We start from the raw sequence: 12,630 nt of genomic DNA on the forward strand, positions 1-12,630 counted from the left end.
TGTGTGTGTGTGTGTGTGTGTGTGTGTGTGTGTGTGTGTGTGTGTGTTGTGAGACCCCTTGGAAGAGGGAAGAGACTTTTCCTAGACAGGAAAGCCTAGGGCTCCTTCTCAAAATGTTTTTTAAATGCATTAAATAAAATACATAGGATCACAAAGAAAATCAATTATACTGAAATACGGTTATCAAAATTTTTTTGCACTAAATGATATTTAATTTTTTCGATGACATGTAAGAATAGTTTTCAGCGTTCATTTTTGTAAGATTTTGAGTTTCATATTTTTCTCCTTCCCCCAAGACAAGTAATCTGATATAGGTTATACATGTACAATCATATCAGACATATTTCCACATTGGTCATGTTGTATTAAAATATTTTTAAAAAACATTTTGTGTACCCCATGTTAGGAACTTCTGCCTCTGATGATCTAATTCAATTCCGTCATTTCACAAATGAGGGTTAGGGAAGTGAATTGACTTGCTGGTGTAGCTTGTATGGCAGAAACACGTACCAAACACAGATATTCTGGCTCCAGGTGCAGGCCATTTGAGTTCTGAAGACAGAACTAAGAGCAGTGTGTTGAAATTCATCTTTAATAAAGTTTACATTTTAGTAGATGATCCATGAGCCTCAGAAGCCTGCCTGGTGATGAGCCTCTCTTAACTGAGGTGGAGTAGTCTTTGAATAACAATTAACATCACTGAGACATATGCTTAAAGTCTCTCAGGCTTTGCAGGAAAAGGTAGCTAGTGGTTAGGCAGGGATATGGTTCATATTAATATAAAGGAAGGAGGAAGAAAGGAAATAAGCATTTATTAAGGACTTACTATGTGCCAGTCCTAGGGATACAAACAAAAAGAAACACAATTCCTGCCCTCAAGACGTTTACATTCTAATGGGGGTAGACAGTATATAAAAAGCAAGCTGAAAAGTGGGAGAAGATGAAGATACCCTGAATGAGTTCATGGTTTTGAAGTTTCAAACCAGGAACAGCATCAGAAGAGAAATGAAGGCCAGCCTGAGCTCCTCCAAAACAATTGAGGCTCCAGGAGGAGCTCACTGATAGAAGAAGATGGCAGACCTTACAAAGGGGTATTCCAAGTTGAGAGGACTGAAGGGATAGTAGTGGCCATTTTCACCCTGGAACTTCCAAGTTCCAAGATGAGATAGCCTCAGGAATATGGTTTTGAAGTCCAGAAGCCAGAAAAAGAACCAGGAAGGGAATAGTGAACTTCTTAAAAATCGTAACTGTCCAAAAATTTTTGAAGATAATGAGTTTCCTATCATTAACAGTATTGAGGCAGAAACTAGACAGCTATTTGTTAGGAATGTGTTTTGGGTGGTGGTAGAATTAGAAAACTTGGAGGATTCTTTATCAAGTCTAAGATTTTATCATTGTAATATATTCTGTGAGATAATGTACATAAAACACTTCACAAAGCTTAGAATATTCTGAAAGCCCTTTTTATATATACTTTCTTGTCGTTTTTCTGGCTAATGGGTCAGAATGATTGGAGAATTCTCAAAATTGCTTTCTAGTCTTTTGTCAGCTCCTATCCCAAACTATCTTGAAAGAAAAATTGTGTATTGAGGCTAGAAATTGGGGGCTGGAAAACGTGGTTGAATGTTCTGTAGTTTCCTCTTAGATTATCTACTTCACCGTATCTGGGCCTGTGTCTTCCTTAGCTCTTTGAAATCCAGAATGGTGCCAGTGAGCCAGTTTTTAAAGACTTCAGGATGATGTAGAAGTTTTTTGATGAGTGGCTTCCTGGCTTCTGAGTGTCGGTTTGGATGGGGCCTCCCCTACCTAACCTGGTGAAGAAAGGATGGATGGGAACTCCTAGAGTGAATAGAGAAGTATTGGAGAGACTCAAAAAGCTACTGCCTGTTCTAAGAAATATTTTGACTAATTAATGGCTTAGCTATTTTCAAACCTATTCAGGCCTGATATTCATGAAATTCATAGAATCTCAGAGCTGAGAGGGAACTCACGAGGAATTCATGGAATCACAGAGCTGGAGGGACCTTATCAGCAAAATGAATGGGTCATATTAGACTTTAGGAAGTCATTCCTCCTTTCTGGGCCTCAGTTTCCTCATCTGTAAAATGAGTATTTTGTTAGATGATGTCTAAGGTTCATTTAACTTTTAATTCCACAAACCTTTACTAAGTATCTTTCTCCATTTAACATTTTGGTAGGTGCTAAGGGGAGCTATGTTAAGTTTTAGGTCATTTGGCCTAACTTCTTCCTTTTACTGATTTAGCTGGAGGAGGGAGGGGTGAATAAATGTATGTAACTTTGTTGCGTATTTTAAAGGAATAGCAAGTTATGCATAGTAGATTTGCAATTTCATGTGCAATCATTTTTAAAATTATACAGTGTTATGGAAATGCTTGTTTTATTCCATGAATTAAAAATAAAATAAAGAAAATAAATAATCACAAAACAAAACAAAAACCTGAAAATGATTCCTTCAGGGTCTCTCAAAATAAGAATCCAGATCTTTTCATAATTTAACTAAATTAAATCATGGTTGGTACACCGTGGGAGGTAAACAGCTAGGTGGTCTAGTGGATAGAGTGTTGGACTTGGAGCCAAGAGGACCCAACTTGAAATCTTATGACTAAATCACTTAATCTCTTGAAGCCTCAGTTTCCTCATCTGTAAAATGAGGATAATGATAGCACTTCACAAGGTCATTGTGAGGATCAAATTAACTAATGTATGTAAAATGCCTTGCAAACCTTAAAGTGCAGTACAAATGCTAATTGTTCTTATCATCATCATTATTATTATTACAAGCCAGCTGTAATGGGAAGAGCACTGATGTTAGGCGTGTCAGAAGACTAGTGTTGGAGACTATTATTTACTAGCTGTGTTAAGGATTCTGGGGCAGGTCACTTCATGGTTATTCTTTAGAGCCTTCCTATCTTTCCAGTCTCTTTACCCACGCTCTAATCCAGACTAACCTTGCTATTGTTCCTCAATTACAATAATCTCCTGACTCCTCGATTTTTCACTAACTTCCCTAATCCTAGAATGCTTTTTTGTCTCCAGGCCTCTTGGGTCTTCTGTCTGAAGGAGGCCTTTCCCTGTCCTACACCCTAGTACTTTCCCTCTGAGATTAGCTCATGTTTACATTGTATGTGCATATTTCTTGTCTCCCCCAATGGAATGGCAGCTCCTTGAGGGAAGGAAGCACGAGTTTTTTGTTGTTATTTGTTTATTTTTTTGTATCCTTAGTACCTGGCTTAGCCTTAAGCACTGCTTGCTAACTGACTGGAGCCTGTTTCAGTTCAAATCATTCCCTTCACTAGACCCTTGTAAAGAAAGTGTTTTGTGTAAATCTTGAATTCTGTTGAATTGTGAGTTAATTCATCCTAGATCGAGAGCTGGAGAGAACCTCAGGCTGTCCATTCTATTCAATAAACATTTATTAAATGCCTGCTATGTGCCATGTTGGGGCAGCTAGATGGTGCAGTGGATTGTCACGGACCTAGGGTCCAGAAGACCTGAGTTCCGGCCTCAGACACTTACTGACTGAGGGACCTTGTTTGTCTCAGTTTCTTCATCTGTAAAATGAGCTTAAGAAGGAAATGGCAAACCACTCCAGTATCTTTGCCAAGAAAACCTCAAGTAGAGTCACAGAGAGTCAGACATGACTGAAAAGACTGAACCAATGTGCCAGACATTGTACTATGGGCTGAGGATACAAAAAAAGGAAAAAGACAGCCCCTGCCCTCAAGGAGCTTACTGTCTAAAAGCAAAGCAAGCTATATACAGGTTAGATAGGAAGTAGTTAACTGCAGGAAAGCACTGGAATTAAAGAGGGCCTAAGGGAAGGCTTCCTGGAGAAGATAGGATTTTAGTTGGGACTTTAAGGAAGCCAGGGAGGTCAGTAGTTGGATTTGAGGAGGGACAGCATTTCAGACATAGGGGACTGCCAGAGAGAATGCCCAGAGCTAAGAGATGGAGTGTCTTGTTGGTGGAACAGCCAAGAGGCCAGTGCCACCGGAAGAAAGACTAGGGTATAAGAAGGCTGGAAAAGTAAGAGGGGGCTAGGTTATAAAGGACTTTGAATGCCAAACAGAGCATTTTGTATTTGCTCCTGGAGGTCACTGTGGTTTATTGAGGGGAATGGGCTGGGTGACATGATCAGACGTGCATTTGAGGAAAAATCACTTGGTCTGACAGTTTTATCTAGTTGTCCCCCAGTCTCCTGCAACTTTACAGACAGTGAAACTGAGGACCCTGGAGGTTAAGTGACTTGCCCAAGGTCACACAGGTATTACAGCATCCGAGACAGGATTTGAACCCAGTTCCTTGGACTCCTAAGTCAATGTTCACTCTACTGTATATGCTACATGTCCAGGATTGTGTCTTATGCCACTTTTTTCATGCAAGTCATCTTTAGTAATAGTTTCAGTGAGATATGGATGACTCGAGTACTGTCTTGGAAGACAGAGAAGACCATCAATCAGCCTATCAAGGAGAACTTCCATGGAGGGTGTGAGGAAGAGAGGGAAGAGAGGACTATGTAGGATGAGAAGATGACAGTGGGTTGTGATTTGCCCTGGTGCTTAGAATAGCCGAATTGGTGAGCTCAGATACACCGAGTTCTCTGAGTGTATTATTGCCATTGTGAATATTACTGGCAGAGATTCACAGTTTCACAGTCTTCTCCTAGTCGCCGACGTATATGGAAATGCTCATTTTATATGATATTTGTTAAGAATTTTTTTAAACGAACTTTTTTTTTCCAAGAGCATAATTTTTTCTCACTGGCCTTTAATGCCCAGGGAGGAAAAGACTAAACATAGGAGCAAATCTTTCCTAACTAAGGTAACGTTTAAAAATGACAAAGGTAAACACAGACCAAAACAAAAGAGAAGAGGGTCTAGATGGATGTGGTGGGCCCTGGCAGGGGCCTCCTGTGCTCCCTGTACTCCCCCCTGCCTTTTATAACCAGCTGTCACCTCTGGATTTCTCTGGGTCAGACCTTTGCAAGTACAGATTGAAAATTAAACAAACAGCGGTTGCTTTATAAATATTTAACTCCCACTGTTTAGGACTTACTCAGCACAAGAGACAAAATAAAGAGTTCACAACTGTCTACATGAACAGCCCTCTTCTGATGTTGGGTCCCTGAGGCAGGATTTCTGGTCCAAAGCAGAGTAACAGTCCTGAAGCCTTCTTTACCGTGGGGTGGTATTACTCTCATCTGTTTTGGCGTATGTAGTCTTGGGGGGTGTCTCTAAAGCTATTTATAGATAGCTCTGTCTATGCAGTGGTTTACATTTATATATACTTGAAGTCTTACAAAGGGGATCAGAAAAATCTATTTCCCTCTTGTCCCTTCTTCTTCTCCTTTCCTTCTGTCTTTTAACCATTTGAGAAACATAAACAATTTCACTTTTTTTTTTTTTTCTGATTATAGGACAGGCCACGAGCCTAATGCTAGGAAAAATAGGTGACCTCAGAATGCTCTGCTGCTATGGATTTTAAATGGCTCTATATCATCCTTGGAAAAAATAGTGATTGGTGGTGGTGGTATCAGTGATGATGATCAAAGAGTCTGGCAAACTACAGCCTGCAGACTGACCCAGCCTGGTACCATTTTTTTGTATGGCACAAGCTAAGAATGGTTTTTACATTTTAAACTTTAAGAATTAAAATGTTCAAATTTATTTAAAGTTTTAAAAATTTATTTAAAATTAAAAAAAAATTTCTTTGCTTGAGGGCAGTACAAAAACAGGCAGTGGGGTCAGAGGCTGTAGTTTGCTGATCAGTGTTCTAGAGAGCAGCCAAAGAGTGGTCACCCCCACCTTTGCTTGAATACCTCCAGTAAGAGGGAAATTCACCACCTCCTCACTCTCACTCCCCCAAATCCAATCACAATTGTTAAGTCTTATCAACACTACGTTCCTTACATTTCTTGCATATGTCCCTTTCTCTCCTCTGACACTGCCACCACCCTTCTGTAGGCCTTATCACCTCATGCCTGAATTATTGAAATAGCTTGCTGGTTCACCTCCATGCCTTACATCTCTCCCCACTGAAGTCCATCAGTTAACTCAGCTGTTAGTGATCCTCCTTAAGTGCAGGTCTGACTATTGCATGCTCCTCCTCAACAAACTTCACTGGCTCCTTGTTACTTCCAAAACCAAATATAAAATCATCTGTTTGATTTTTAAAGCCCTTATTCTCCTCCCTGTACTCTGTGGTCCAGTGATGCTGCCTTCCTTGGAGATTTCACACAAGGTACTCAAATTTTCTGACTCCTACCACTATCACTGTCTATCCTCTATGTCTGAGATTCTCTGCTCTTGATTTCCTTGAAATTTCAGCTAAAATCCCACCTTCTAAAAGAAACCTTTCCTGGTCCTTCTTAATGCTAGTGCCTTCCCTCTGATGGTTAACTCCAATTATGCAGGGATTAGAGCACCAGGTTTGGAGTCAGGAAGACCCAAGTTCAAATCCACCCTCTGACACTTAGATTCTGTGACCCTGGGCAAGTCATTTAATATGGGAATAATAATAGTACCTGCCTCACAGCTTTGTTGTGAGCCTCAAATGAAATAATCATTGTGAAGTCCTTAGCACAGTGCCTGGCACATCATACTATCTAAATGTTAGCTATTATTGTTGTTGTTATTATTGTTATTTTATGTATCTTGTTTGTACATAGTTATTTACATTTTCCCCCATTAGGTCGTGAGTTGTTGAAGGGTAGGGACTATTTTTTGCCTTTCTTTGTATCTCTAGCACTTAACACAAGGCCCAGCACATAGCAGGTGCCTAATCAATGCTTGTTGACCTGACTACTTCCAGATGCAGCCTGTTCCACTTTTGGATAACTATAATCAATAATATTTTCCTGACATCAAATCTAAATTTCCATATTTGCAGATGATGATGGTATTTAGCATAAAACACATCATATGTGTAGAATAAATATGAATGCGTGACATGTATGTGATTTTGTGTGACATTATGAAGTTCCTTTTTTCATATTGTTTGTTTCTTTTTCTTCTGTCAGCCACCCTTTGAAATGGGTAAGGCAAGTGTTATAGTCCCCATTGTATTCATAAGAAAAGTATAACTAGGCTTGAAGACACTTGAATATAAAGTGATAGGACCGGAACTTGAGGACTGGATTTGGAGTCAGAAGAGCTCGGTTTGAATCCTGCATCAGATTACCATGTGACCATGTACATGTGAGCTTCTGAGGATTATTGTTCTTACCTGTAACAGAACTTTATGGTTTCCAAAGTGCTTTCTGTGTGATCTTACTTGATGCTTACAATAACCCTATGAGGTAGTTACTATTATAACCCCTGTTTTATAAATGGAGAAATTGAGGCAGAAAAAGGGGAAGTGACTGCCTGGGGTAATATCACTAGTAAGTGTCTGGATCAGATTTTGAACCCAGGTCTTGCTGGCTCTAGGACCATCACTGTGCCACCTAGCTGCCTGTAACATGGGGACAATAATGTTTGTGTCACTACCACACAATGAAACATGGTTGTTTTGGGGGGAAGCACTTTGTGAAATTTAAAGTGCTTGAAGAATTCAAGGTAGACCATGAAGTCAGGAAGATCTAGTCTTGTCTCCGTGATGTGCTATCCATGTGACCCTGGGGAAATCAACTTGATGATCTCATCAGCCTTCCATGGATTCAGTTGTCATCTCAGTGGAGATTACCAGATCTCATTATCCAGCCCTAGTCTATTTTCTGAACTCCAGTGCAACCGACTATCTGTTGGACATTTTGAACTGAATCTTTGCCCCCAAACCCATGCTTCTCTGAACTTCCCTATTACTTGAGGATAGCAACATCCTTCTAGGCACCAAAGTTCACAACCTTGGTTTTATTCTTCACTTACTTCTCTTTCTTACATTGACATGATTCCACAGCATGTCAAGCATATGTGTTGTCTCCTTTCTATTTGCACAGGCACCATCCTACTTTAGGCCCTCCTTATCTCCCACTGCAATAGTCTTCTAGTTGGACTCTAGTCCATCTTCTACACAGTCAAATCAATAAGCATTACTCTCTGCCATGCAGTGTGCCAGGGGCCAAGGATACAAATAGGACCTTGTATTCTACTGGGGGGAAGACAGCACATAAAAAGGAGTTAAAAAACAGGAACGGTACCACCATGGGTGTGATATATTGGCAATGTCCAGAGAATGAAGGATGGCTAGAGTAGACCTTTCCTAAAAACAGGTTCCAGAAGGAATGTACCAACAGGAGAAGGAAGCCACAGGGCTGGAGAGAGAAGGTAACTGAGGCATGATGGCAAAGATTAGAGAATGGACACAGCTACCAAATGATTTAAAAAAACAAAAACATGTTACCTCTCTTTCCATTCTCCTCTTCCCCCAATAAATTCTCTTGTCTCCTACTTACCTCTAGGATCTAATATGAATTAAGTTCAACATTTAAAGTTCTTCAAAATCTAGCCCCTTCCTAACTTTTTAGGCTTTTGACATCCTATTCTCAACCAAGCACTCTAGTCCAGTCATACTGACTTAATTTCGGTACCCCATTCACAACTCTCCATCTTCTGTCTCATTGTCCTTGCATTGTCTGTATCCAATTTCTTCTTGGGCATTTATTTTGTATATATGGACTTACATATGTTGCCTCTCTGCCCCTCCCTAGAATGTAATCTCTTTGAGGGCAGAGACAATTTTTTAAAATTTTGGTGTCTTCTCTTAGCAAGATGCATAATGAATATGTCATCACTGAACAACTTCACTTTTGTGCCCCAAGCCACTCTTGAAGATCAAGTTGCTCTTGATTACTATTAGAAGAGTGAGTTTCCAACACCAACAACAAAATCCAAATCTCTGGTTTCTAAGACTAGTACATTTTTCTGTGATCTGCTAAGCTGGTTCAGACTTGAAATGATTGAAGTAACCTTTCCTTCTCTCTCCCTCTCCCCTCCACCTCACCCGTAAAGTTAGGTTATAAACAAAATCTCTTCGAATTGTTGGTTTTAAAAATATTTGCCAATTTATTTGGGGGCTGAATGATGTTTGTATTCTCCCTTCCATTAGAGTATATTTCAGGGTTTGTTGTATTTTGTTTTATATCATTTTCAGTCTTTCAGTGGGAAGTACTGGTAACAAATTTGGAATCAGAAGTCAGAAGATTTGCATTGGAAGCCCACTTTTACCACTTATCATGTATATGACCTTGGTCAAATTACTTACCCTTTTGGAGTCTTGGTTTCCTCATCACAACTCCTGGCACGTCGTAAGTACTAATTAGATGCTTGTAGAATGATAAATTCTAGCCCTAACATTCATCAATTCTTCCTGGCACGTGGTTTCTTTTCCTCTTTTTGGGTCTTTCTTGTGAAAGTGGCCATCTTTCATTTATACCCTCCTGAATTCTGTAGCTCTGCCTTTTAAAAAAAAGTCAAATACACATTTTCAGGATCCACAGCACTGAACTGATGATCTCTGTGAGCTTGAGAAAATCACTACCTCCTCAGGGCCTTAGTTTCCTTAACATTAATAAAATAATAGGGTTGAATTAAACAATCCCTAAGGTCCCTATTGACTCTGACATTCTAAGGCTTTGTGAATATAATTTTCATTGGTTTGAAAAGTACAAGAAAGCCAGAGGACCCGAGCAACATCTTTTCAACGTTTTTGGACGAGAATGGAAAAAGTGGTTTGCATAATTGTATTGCTAGATGGGACTGACTGGATCCAAGAAGTGTTGAGTAATAAATTCATGTCAACCTGATGGGAGATTTCTAGCAGAATTCCCCAAGCACCTATCCTTGACCTCATTCTATTCATCATCGTTATTAACATCTCCTATAGAAGATAGAGCATTGAAATAGAAGTGATATGTGATAATGACTAGAGAGTTAGGGTAGCAGCAGATTGCAGAGGGCCTTGAATGCCAGTTTTAATTTATATGTTTGTGATCTATAACTGAGGATAGGGTAAGAACTTAGTGTGAAATCACACACACACAGACACACACACCACTCCCCCCCTTCCCTCCCGCTTTTTTTCCCAATGAGAAGCCATATAACAACAATAATACATCCCATAACTGAAGCACAAGGGTGCATTCGGAAAAGCCCTGGAATTAGGTGACCTCTGTTCACATTCCACCTTTGACACTTTTTACTTTTGTGACCTTGGGCAAATCATTTAACTTCTCTGGACCTCAGTTTCTTCATCTGCAAATTTAGTGGATTGTACTAGATAGCCCCTGAGTTGCCTCCCATACCTAGCTCTGTAATATTATGAACCATCATTTATATAGCATTTTAACTTTTACAGATTTATTTTATATAAGGTTTATGAAATCGTGACCATCAGCCAGAACAAAAGCTTCATCATCTACCTTTCCTCCTTGGGCGTGCCTCCATCCCTTCCCCCAAACCCCAACACACATACACACTTGCCACCTTTTGCTCAAGATTAATAATGAAATTATTAATTTGGTTGGTTGGATAAATCAACTCATCAGGGCCTCAGTTTCTTTATCTGTAAAACAGGAGGTTTGGACTAGATTAGATTTCTCTAAATTCCATTGTCATTGCTAGTGATAAATCTGTTGCCTAGTGGCACTTTCAGGAATCCCTGTGAATTCTGAGTTGACCAAAGCCTCCTTCTCTTGCCTTCATAGCTAACCATGTCAGTCCCATCCTCCCCTACCCTTCCATTGGATCGTGTAGAATCCCTGTTCTATTGTTGACAAACTGTCCTTTATATTAGAATTAGTCCATTGGCCCCTCATTCCCCAGAGATTACTTTGTGTATATTTGCATTTAATTTTCTGTATTACACTCATGTTGTTTCTCCCAAAAGAAAGTAGCTCCTTAAAGTCAAGGACCATTTTGTTTTCTGTTTTTGTATTCCTTGGCCTAGGAAAATTTTTGCCTGGCATCTGTAATATACTTAATAATGAATTGGATCGGGTAAACCTAAGTTATCTTATTGGAACTTCACAGCAACCCCATGAAATAATGCTGATATTTACTGCTCCAGCTTTACAGATGAGAAAACTGAGGCTCAGAATCTTATAACTTATGACTTACTCATTGCCACACAACCAGCACCTGAGGTGGGACCCAGGCTTCTTTATGACTGCAAGTCCAGCCTTCTTTCCGTTATACCACCCTGCCTCTCCTGATTTTCTTAGTGGTCCTTCATCAGTCTGGAGGGAAGAGGACTTTTTCTTACATTATAGTCCCAGTTTCCTCCTAAGCTTTGGGGAAGGGAAACATACTGAAAGGGAGAAAAATGAAATTGTGTTAGTATTTGATCTCTGACTTACTAGTGACTTTAGGGCCAACAAATGAGTCAGCAGGAGCCTACTCTGAACACACCTTACTGTCTGTAGAGGAGAAGAAAGGGCGGTACCAGTCAGTGACTGACTTTAGTCTCTTCTTGCCCTTTCATAATATTTTTTAGGGACGTAATGCTGTACAATTCTAACTTGTGCGGTGGCCGTGGACCACAGTGAAGAATAGAGTGTTGAATAAACTTGTGTCAGAGGCATTGGTCCAAGGGCAACAGGAATTGCTGGTTGACCTTTAAATAGACGGGCTTCAATCCCATCCAGTTCCTGGAAGTTTAAAGAAAAGCTGCCTTTCAAGGGATGAGACTTTAAACCTCAGAAGAGATGCTTATATTTTTAAAAGCCATAATTTCATGTTTTTTTCACTTCATTATAGATGGCCGTACAATAGATGAGAGCCAACATGCCAGCATTAGGAGGAGAAAATCCTCCAGCATTTTAATATCCCCTTACTTAGAAGCAAGATAAACACATGTATTGTACTCTTCTAAAGAGGCAAGGGTTGGGGAAGGGAGAGGGCTGGAATCTCTTTAAAGGACTTTTTAATCTGAACCTTGAGGTTTTTATTTGTAAACAACACTGGTAGGAGGGAAGGCTGCCAAAGGGCTCCTGAGCTCTTAGAAAATCACCATCTTTTCCTTAAAGGAGGTTAGAATGCTGTGTCCTTCTGTAAGGCATAAGCCATTGGGGCCCAGATTCCCTGGTGCCCCCAAACTGCAGGCGAAAGGTTGCCCACAAAGTTCACTTAGCTGTTTCTAGTCTCTTCTAGATGAGAATCTTCTTTGAATTTAGCTACCCTTTCCAGGTCTTTAAAAACAAAACAAAACAAAAAAACCACCAAATAACAACAAAAATAGGATTTGTCTAGGTGGTACCTAGATCAAAAAGTTATAGAAAAGTTAGAGGGAGGAAAAAAGATGATTCTGATGTGTATTTTATCAACTTTATGATTAAAAAATGGGGCAACTAGGTGGTGCAGTGGATAGAGCGCCAGATGTGGAGTCAGGAAGACCTGAGTTCAAATTTGACCTCAGATGGTTACTAGCTACGTGACCCTGGGCAAGTCACTTAACCCTGTTTGCCTCAGTTTCCTCATCTGTAAAATGAGCTAAAGAAAGAAATGACAAACCATTCCAGTATCTTTGCCAAGAAAAACCCAAATGGGGTCATGAAGAGTCAGACACAACTGAAATCACTGAATATGTTTGTAATCGTCAGTGGTGGTTTTCAAACTCAGTTAGATCGTCAGTGGTGTCAAACTCAATTACAAGTGGAAGCCACTACACCATACA

General features: G+C 39.9%; 1 long non-coding RNA gene across 2 annotated transcripts in view; it reads left to right on the forward strand.

The window, feature by feature from the left end:
* Positions 1 to 12,630, forward strand: part of LOC114030624 — a 172,893-nt gene that overhangs the window by 120,306 nt on the left and 39,957 nt on the right. The window contains exon 5 of one of the 2 annotated variants that reach the window (XR_003567647.1): positions 9,112 to 9,267. The exons of the other annotated variant lie outside the window; for it this stretch is intronic. This is a non-coding gene — a long non-coding RNA (uncharacterized LOC114030624). Of the gene's footprint in view, positions 1 to 9,111; positions 9,268 to 12,630 lie in introns of those variants that run through there. 2 annotated transcript variants of the gene reach the window in all.

The sequence above is a fragment of the Vombatus ursinus genome, unplaced genomic scaffold, assembly GCF_900497805.2.
Source record: "Vombatus ursinus unplaced genomic scaffold, bare-nosed wombat genome assembly UNPS02014973.1, whole genome shotgun sequence".
Lineage (NCBI taxonomy): Eukaryota > Metazoa > Chordata > Mammalia > Diprotodontia > Vombatidae > Vombatus > Vombatus ursinus.